Source organism: Gavia stellata, chromosome 1 (genome assembly GCF_030936135.1).
Source record: "Gavia stellata isolate bGavSte3 chromosome 1, bGavSte3.hap2, whole genome shotgun sequence".
NCBI lineage: Eukaryota > Metazoa > Chordata > Aves > Gaviiformes > Gaviidae > Gavia > Gavia stellata.
In genome coordinates this window covers 124,908,808-124,918,030 of record NC_082594.1, presented here as the reverse complement: position 1 = coordinate 124,918,030, position 9,223 = coordinate 124,908,808, and positions in this window count along the sequence as shown.

The following is a 9,223-nucleotide window of genomic DNA, read 5'->3' as shown; positions in this document are numbered from 1 at the left end:
AGGCAGACCATGACCAGACATAGGCAGAGCATGATCAGGTATCTTGTTACAGGATTTCCAAACTCTTTCAAGATTCATAGAATCATAGAATCACAGAATCATAGAATGGTTTAGGTTGGAAGGGACCTTAAAGATCATCTAGTTCCAACCCCCCTGCCATGGGCAGGGGCACCTTCCACTAGGCCAGGTTGTTCAAAGCCTCATCCAACCTGGCCTAAACACAGCCCAGTCCAAGAACTATGTGAGCCTCACCAGGACAAGCTGAACCTAGAGGAGTAAGAATCCAACAGAACAAAGCAGATTGGTATTCAGGAGTCAAAGAACAAGTAGTGAATCCACTAGAGCCTGAGGGGAATCTAAACACTACTTAAAGCTTTCTGAGGCCATAGGGAGTTTTTCAGACTCTCTGTATTAAAGTATATTCCTCAGTCCTAAAGAGCAGTGGCAACGTTAAATGTCTTTTTTTCTTTTTGGCTTTTTTTCTTTCCTTTGGGAGAACGTGGGGAAAAAAAGGACTTGAGGTTCTGTATAAAAGCCTCGAGGTCCACAAAGTGCAATCTCCTGTTATGGCAAACAGCGATCTAATAAAAATCTACTCACAAACTGTTGGCAATCCTTTTAAAATATAATTGGTCTTCCTGCACCTATTATGTCAGAAGGCTGGTTTCGTAACTCCCTGCTCCGCTCTTTAGAAACCTTTTAGCTGTCGTTTTGTCAGTATCAGCTTTTGCAATGAAGATCGATTTCCCCTTATCTATGAGCTTATCTCATGGCTCATTTGAACAATATCACTCTTTTAGGCACCTTAGCAAGATAGGCTCTTCGTGAATGTAGTATCTAGTCTCCTGACCAGACTAGCGTCTCGTCTCTGAATGTCTTCTGTGCACCCAATCCACATCAAATTAATTTTTTAAATGATGGTGACTAGAACATGACATTCCAGGGGACGTTTTATTATTTCATATAAAATGAACTTAATATTTCCTTATCTCTGTTAAAATATCTTGCCTCTCAGTTAAGGATCACATTTGTCTTTTTCATGTCTTCATGCCAGTCACATCTCATAGTTGGACCATCAACCTAACACATGGGTCATTGTCCCTGGACACCTCCAGTTGATAAACTGCCAACTTAAATGAAAAATTCTTATTAGTCTTTGCATTTTATTGTAGTTCATCACATTTCTATTACTCCTGACTTAAAAATGGATCTTTCTTGTATGGTAATCTGTTCCCTCTCCTTATACAATATTTTGCCACTGTACTGAAAATGCCTCTAACTGTGTCATCAACAGATTTCATTAATATATTCCTAGTCTTTGTGCCAAGGCCATTCATGAGAATATTTTATAATACTGAGTTCCATAAACAGTCCTGGAGGATGTCTTTCTGTAATCTTCCTTGAACCCTCAGTGATAAACCCTTATTCTCTCTCTCCTTTACTTTTCTTGTCAAACCCTCTTGTTATTATCATACTAATTTCTATTCACACATTCAGGTGATTCCTATACTATTTCATATCTTCTCCACTTTAATTGATCAACTGTATGAGAATACTTTACAAAAGTCATGATAGATTTACTGCATTTTCTTTCCCTAAAAAAAGTTGATTGTTGTCAAAAACAATGCCAGATGAATCTCTTATCTTTCATAAACCCAGACTGCATTTTATCCTATTTTTCATTACCTTTATGCCTTGTACAATATTTTCCTTTGCAACATGTTCTAAAGGCTTGTATACTATTGAAGTTTCCAAGTGCATCATCATGTTCCTTCTGTATTGTTAAACACCAGTGTTTGCTGTACAAGATGGAAAAAATAGCCCCCATTTTCTTTTGGCATCTTCAACAGACAATCATTAATTTCTGATTTGTTAGAATTGCACAGTGATCCATTTCTTTAATGATTAAAGACTCCTCTTTTTTTTTTTTTTTTTTTTTTGTCTTTTTGGCAATTCATATTTTATTGCTATTTTTTCTGATCTTCAAAGCAGAGAAATTTTAGTTGATTAATTTCCTTTTCCATTTTTTTCTAAGCTTTTGTTTACATCTAATAGATATTTTCAGGTAGCTGCTCGTCTGGTTATGGTCAGACCCCTCCTCTAAAAGTGTTTCTTTACTTGGGATTCAAGTTACAGAGGGTTTTTGCATCTCCCACTTACAAATTCTCCCAAATTTTCTCAACATTCAAGACTTTGAGCTATTCAGTCCAGCCTAATTCACCAAATGGTTCTCTTTGTTTTATAGAATGTCTTCTTTTTTTCAACACTGCTTTTTGTTTATCTAAAATAATTTCATTTATATTGATCTGATCTAACTCATGATCATGAGACCCAAAATTATTTTATGCTACTATTGTTCTTTAGCCAGTTGGAGCAAAGACGATAGTCCTTACTCAGTAGCACTTTACAGTAAATTCTCAAGCTTTTTCCTTCCCCAAAGTAAATGAACAAGAGGCTGATTCATTCAACACATAGTCTTTTCTTCCCAATGAAAAAACAGTCGTCTCATTTTTGTCAAGACACATTGTACCTATTCCAGCGATGCCCACTTTACTCTTTAAAGCTAGAGCCCTACCCCTTGAATAATCCTGATAATTTCCAGTGGGGCAAATTTAGGGCACGATATTCTGAGAAGGCATAACAGAATCTGACACTAAAAGAAAGGCAGTGAAGGCTACTGAGGGAGGTGAATTTTTATTGTGTTACAAAGGGCTGTGCTAGTAATTGTGGGAAGAAATCCAGGTTAAAAAAAAAAAGAAGGATATCAGGAAAAAAAATATACTGAGACCAAAGTACACTACAGTCCAGAGATATCTTCGAAAGAGAATCTTGGAAGCAGAAAAGCCTTGTACTTTTAAGAGCAGATTTGACAAAGCAATAGAATAGGTCCTGCATTTTTAAGCTGGCTAGCAGAGATTTTTTCCATTCGTAGCTTCCATGTGTCTGTGTTCCCCACCTCCTCTTTCCCTGACAGATGTTCTACTCCTCATTAAATAAGGAAGTAACAGCACCCTTTACTGACTGTTCCTCAGTTTTCACCCATAATTTAACCCCAGATTTCAAGTGCTGCTGCACTGCTTTGCACCTATTCCACTGAAATTAATTCCAGCTAATTTCTGTCTTTTAGGTACTGTTCCTGTCTGTGGCTCAGCAAAGGAGGGGAAGGAAGAAGAAATGCTACCTACCGTTTAGCAGTTCTGTGAATGAAAAAACTTACTTTTAAGGCACAGATTGAGTCCTGTGGGTAGGACCCGAAAGAAAATGGGTTTTATTCATTCTGTTTAATATCACATACTGAAGTTTGAGGCACCAATGGTAGGTGACTGATTTTTGTAGAACTAGTTCCCGTATCTCTAAGTTCTTTACAGTCTTTCTGTGTACATTGTTAGATTTACACGCATTCCCTCCTCAAACATTAGGCTGGAGTCATTCTTCATCTTCCAGGGTTAACTAATCCATCATTAGATGGACCCATGCAGATCCATATGAAATGTTTGCTTTTAAAGCCAAGCTTTTTGACATCAGCTTTTGACATTTTATTCACTTGGACAAGCTGATTAATGGTGTCAGCATTGTACATTTGCTTTGCAATGAATACTAAGCAGATGTTATACTGGCTTCTTGCCCCACACTGAGCATGAAGAGGTAAATCCTGCGAGACCTTGCTTTTTTAGTAGGTCACTTACCAAAAGGTCAAATAGCGTCCCTTAGTCTGTTTTATACATAAATACCATATTGATTGATCTTAGATATTTTGATTCAGGTCTTCTGGGAGGGGCTTTATATTAGAAGTACAGGGCCAAAACCTGATGTGTCAGACTAGGTGAAACATCTGCTGACTGTAAGGGCAATTTTTTTCTGTGAGGGTTTCCAGGTTGAACCAGTTGTGAGTTGCTCTCATTATACCTTGCATTTTCTCTCTTAGCAGGCATGCCGGCAAGGTCTGTAGGGAGAGGTAACGTCTTTTCATCAAGCCAGTGGGATGTAACAAAAAAATATTTTAGGCACGCAAGTCCCTCTTTAGGTTTGAAATGGAAAGCACAAACTTCAAGCTCAATACAGAGTGAGAAGGGAACAGTTCTTCCTAAAAAATCTGGGTAAACACCCTTAGGATAAAAGGAGATGTTAGCAAGAGAAGAGATGATAAGCCATACGTACGCATTTTCCTTCAACATGGGCTAAACTTCAGAAATGAACCCAGTGAAATAGAACTACATCTGCTTGACACTGGCAAAAGAGAATCAAGTGCATTGGTAGCAATTTCAGAAACGGGCCTGTGCCACAAAGCTGGAGTCAGATCTGAAGTTTCCCGAAGTTCAGGACGTCTTCAGAACCAGAGTTCTTGGGCCTTTCTCACAGTATTTGCAAAATGGAGGCTGTAAGCCTACATTATCTGTTGTCCTGGGACAAAGATTTTGAATATACTACTCTCCCAGATAGAAACAGCATTATTATCTCCCTACCTTCTGAAAAGCCGATGGAATTATTCATTTTATTTAACTTATTAATGTATTAATGTGCAATTATTACTACATTAGTTAATTCTCATGTGTGTGTGGATTTTTTCAAAAAAAATTCTTTCTTCATTCTAGCCAAAAGGAAAAAAGAAAACAGAAAACCTACACATTAATCCCATGCAGGTAAAACTTACTCTATTTCAGTGGATGCAATATACAAATATTCACGATGCTCTCAGGCTCGGACACTAACCCCCAGGGGAATCACACAATCATTAAAGTTGGAATCTCTATTAATGCCCAGTATTCACTCTTCAAATGAGATTTTATAGAATAATTTTGAGTATTTATGATAGATAAATACCAGAAGTATGATATTATCATTTTTATGGTATGGCATAAAATGTTTATGGCATAAAATGTTTGAATGTAAGCTACTTCAGCTAGAATGGCACAATTACATTGACACAATTCTGCTGGTCAGAAAAACCTCTTTCTTTATAACTGTTCTTGTCCCACAAATTCCTGGGAGCTTGGTTATTTAGCTGAAACTGAAGAGAATGGATTCAGCTCTGGAGGTCCATGGTTTAGTCTCTGCTTTTAAAGTGTATGACTAATATTTAATTCAGTATTTCATTCACCTCTCTAAAAAGACAAACATGAAATGACAAAGACATATAACTAGACCATCTTTGGTATTAACTGTATTTTCCTGATAATTGTATGTAGGGTTTCTATTTCTTTTCCTAAGCACAGATATCCTAGTTAACTTGCATTTCATTAAAATAAGTCCTTCTCTGGCATTTTAAGCCTGTTCATTTAACATATTGAGAGTTTATGTGCACCAGAAGCCTAAAGGTAATGAGGCTTTTACTTATTGTACACGTTTTATATTCCCAGTGTACCTTTCCCGGTGCAAGCTGAGTCTCAGTTGTGACATACAGTGGTTTCTAACTAAATTCATCGCCTTCCAGTTGACTGTACCCTTCCCCTTGAATACAAATTTGCAAGCAGGAAAGCTATAGAAAGGTCAAGGGATAGAGAGAAGCAGCACCCTGAACAGAATGACACTTGTTCCTTCTGCTACTTCAAGTTACTGACTTCCTTGCTGCCTCCATGCATTCATTTGCATAATAGAGGTGATCATCTGGCCTTTATTATGGCAGATGGAATGTAAATCAGTTACTGAAACATTAAATACATCCTAGGGAACTCTCTGCACACTGGCATACAAATGAAGGTCCTAGTGCTGCCTAGGGAAACTGGAGGTGACAAACAAAAAATATTAGTGTTGCTGATTGACTCTCATTGTTACAACTTGTGTGAGAGGCTACAGGAGGATTTCACGGTCTTGGTGAAAGAAGTGTTTCTTTTAGCTCATCTCCCTTCTCCCATTGCTCCCATTTAAGAGACTGAACTTCATGTTTCAGTATATAACTTGCCACCAAAATCATCCCCATCTTTGACACCCTCTTGGACTGAACTGGACTCCAAGCTGGGAGATTTCTGCTGACATTGAGACATAATAATGTACTTAATGGCCTTATTTTAAGCACCAAACCTAATGAAAAGACCCTTCTCATCTGCAACATTTTACTGAGCCATTCTGCTTAGAACGTATTTCCAGTTTCTCTGGTAAGACACTGTTTTCCTTCTCGACACAAAAACAGCTGCAGGCTTTTATTCCTAACATGTAGAAATAAACAGAAAAGTGTCGACCACACTCCTACTCAACCTTTCTGACCAGGATTCCCTACCTTTCATTTTTGCTAGAGCAGGCTAGGATGCCATGCCTCCTCTATCACTTAACAGAACTATTGCACATAGACGCTCAGTCCAGGACTTCCCAGGAAAAAAGGCGCGCATCTGTGTTGCTGTGCCTCCTTTCAAGAAGCCTGTCAGTTACTGCTCTAACCTCCTGATGTTCAATATGGTAATCTCATTCCCTTTAAGTTTGCCCATAAGATATGATTTAGTGAACCTTTTGCTTCCCAGCTGGTGCAACTGGCTGTCCAAGTTTTTCATGACTCTCTCCAAATCAATTTTCACTAACATTTGTAGAAGTCACATCTCATTCCCAGAAGGAGACATTGACACTACTAGGTTGCAATCTCATCCAGCAGCTAACGTCTTTCTTATGAATTCTTGCGTGAAGCACATAGGGGCATGTCGGCAGTGAAGCTGTGGCGGTGCGCTTTAAGAGGAGCGGGAGCGTGTATCATATTTGCCTTATTATCTGAAAATGGAAAGGGGATAGAGAACTGAGTATTGCCAGTCATAAATTTCAAAAAACACTAGGGCCAAAACCACAATGCTGTTTTAAGAAGATGTGGGGCCAGGGAGTACAAGTCTTTCTTCTGTCTTTTGGTTTTATCAAACTTCCTGGTTGATTTGGGCCATCCTTTAAAATTATGTCAACAATCATAATAGCCAGAAACTTCCTCTTTTGTAACGTATTTTATATCTCTTTTTTTTTCCTTTTTAAATTTGGATTTTGATTCTTGAAACTCTTGCACAGTCATTGCTTGCCAGCATCCAAGTGCTGGCAACAACACAAAACAACACAAATTTCCTGGGGTTTATAGTAACTTGCAATGCCGTTCTCCAGGGAGAAGCATTAGCCCTGTGCATAAAGCTTAGGTTTCATATAAAACAGCCCTATTTCTTCTTTAAATTGATCATATGCTCTCATTTTCATGTGTCTTTATTAGTATCGTACAATATTTCTTTTAAAGCTTTTAATATTTTCAGGCTTCCTCCCATTTAAAATCATAATTCTCTGCTATTTCAGTTAAACGCTACACCAATTTTCTTGAAGCTGAGTCATTTTTGCCTGCAGTTCTAGGTCTGTATTTCATCAGCACCAGTTAGGGCTGTCCATCAGCAGCACGTTACTTAACTCTGTACAAAAGATATAATTGACTTTTTAGTATTGATCTGGTGTTTCTAGAATATATTTTCACATTTTGATTCTCCTCTTTTCACTACAATTCATTTTACTCATCAGAGTACTGATGTGGTTGCAGCTCAGCTCAGCTCAGTTTGCTTCGGTGGGACTACAATCAATCAGACAAAAAAAATTAGGCTGCTCTCCAAATTCTTTATCTAAGAGAGACAGAGCTGATACCAATATGTTCATGCTCTGATTCACAATTTTAAGAGCAGGTGAGGTATAAACTCTTGAAAAATTTGAATTTATTTGCTACGGCAATTACTAATCTCATCTGCAAAACCAGAAGAATGCCTCTATTTCTGAAACAGAAAATTTTGCTTGAAGTTCTTCTTTTTGGATCTTAGCTTCCAGACATTGTCGTCACAGGTTCCAAACTGTAGCGTTATAGTCTCACCTCAAGTTTCTGTTTATACCTGAGGCTCCCCTGTAGACAGCATTAGGCATAAATACATTACAACTAAACATTATGTTGTGCTCTGACATTGATGTATGGACATAGTATTTTCTTTAGGTTGGATATAAAGGCCTGAAACATGTGATGCTTAACTCCTCTCTTTCACCTTCATAAGGGTGAAAGAAAGGGTGCTCTTAATTATCTTCCTAATTTCATAAATGTGATCTGTTCTCCTCAAGCATGTAAATATATCGGTAAAGAGCTGCATCTTTTGCGGAGCCTGACATCTAAAATTTTTCTAGTTACCACTGGTCAATGAGATTGGAAGCAGGAATCAGCGAAAAATCAAATTATGATTCAACCTGGTACAGTGACTAAAGTAATTCAGAGGCAAGAATGAGTAAGGCAGAGAAGAGGACTAGAAGAACATAGGCAAGATACAGAATTTGGAGGAGGTGCACAGGTCATGAAAGATTGTTTCAACCTGGGGTTTGCATAAAAGAAGCGAAGCTAAAAAAGGAAACTAAAGTCCTGACAAAAATGTAAAATATTGAAAAGAACGTGGAGAACAATGTATTAACTATAAAATAGAGATTAAATGTATGGAAAGAATTGAAGCAGCAGACTCATGGTTCCTGATTCAGCAAAATAGCTACAGACTTAACTTTAAGTGTGCTCTTTGTTCCCACAGAAGCTAAATCCATGACTAAAATCCTGCCCGTGCTTATATGCTGAATTAATCCGATAGTAATCATGGTCTCCTCCTTCAGCTTTCACTGAGCCATAGGGTTCACTGCATCTGGGGAATTTAGACTGCTCAGTACTTCAAACTACTGCTTTTATTTCAGAGTACCAAACCCATAGTTACAAGACACAGTTTGTCTTTAATGTTTTTCTAACTGTTTTTACTTGAAGGATCTTAGTAGTTCTGGGCATTGATCCAAGAAACATGAACTCGTTCAAGAGCAGAAGACAGTATGAGATCCTCTCTAATATTTTCCTTCGCTATGTTATCATGTTTAAATAAGCAAAAAATAGCTTAATTTTTTCCGCAGCATCCCTGAATTGTTTCACACATACAATGCAGTAAAAGCATAAAAGAAAATTGTTCTTGGAATTTATGCTACCTTTTTTCCCTGATAATGACTTTAGGCACAGTAAAATTAACAGATGTTTCTTACCAAAATAACCCAGAACTAAATGTTAGGTGTTCATTCTCTTTTAAAAACACAAACCAATCAGCAACCAAGTAACTCTAGAGTGTCAAATCAATGTGCTTTATGTACAATTATGAGGCTCCTATCTGAAGTGAATTAAAAATTAATCTTAGGTAAATATATCATGGTGGTTTTGTAAATGTGTTTCTGAGGATGAGATTAATTACATCCATTGATGTGAATAATATACAATCAATACCCG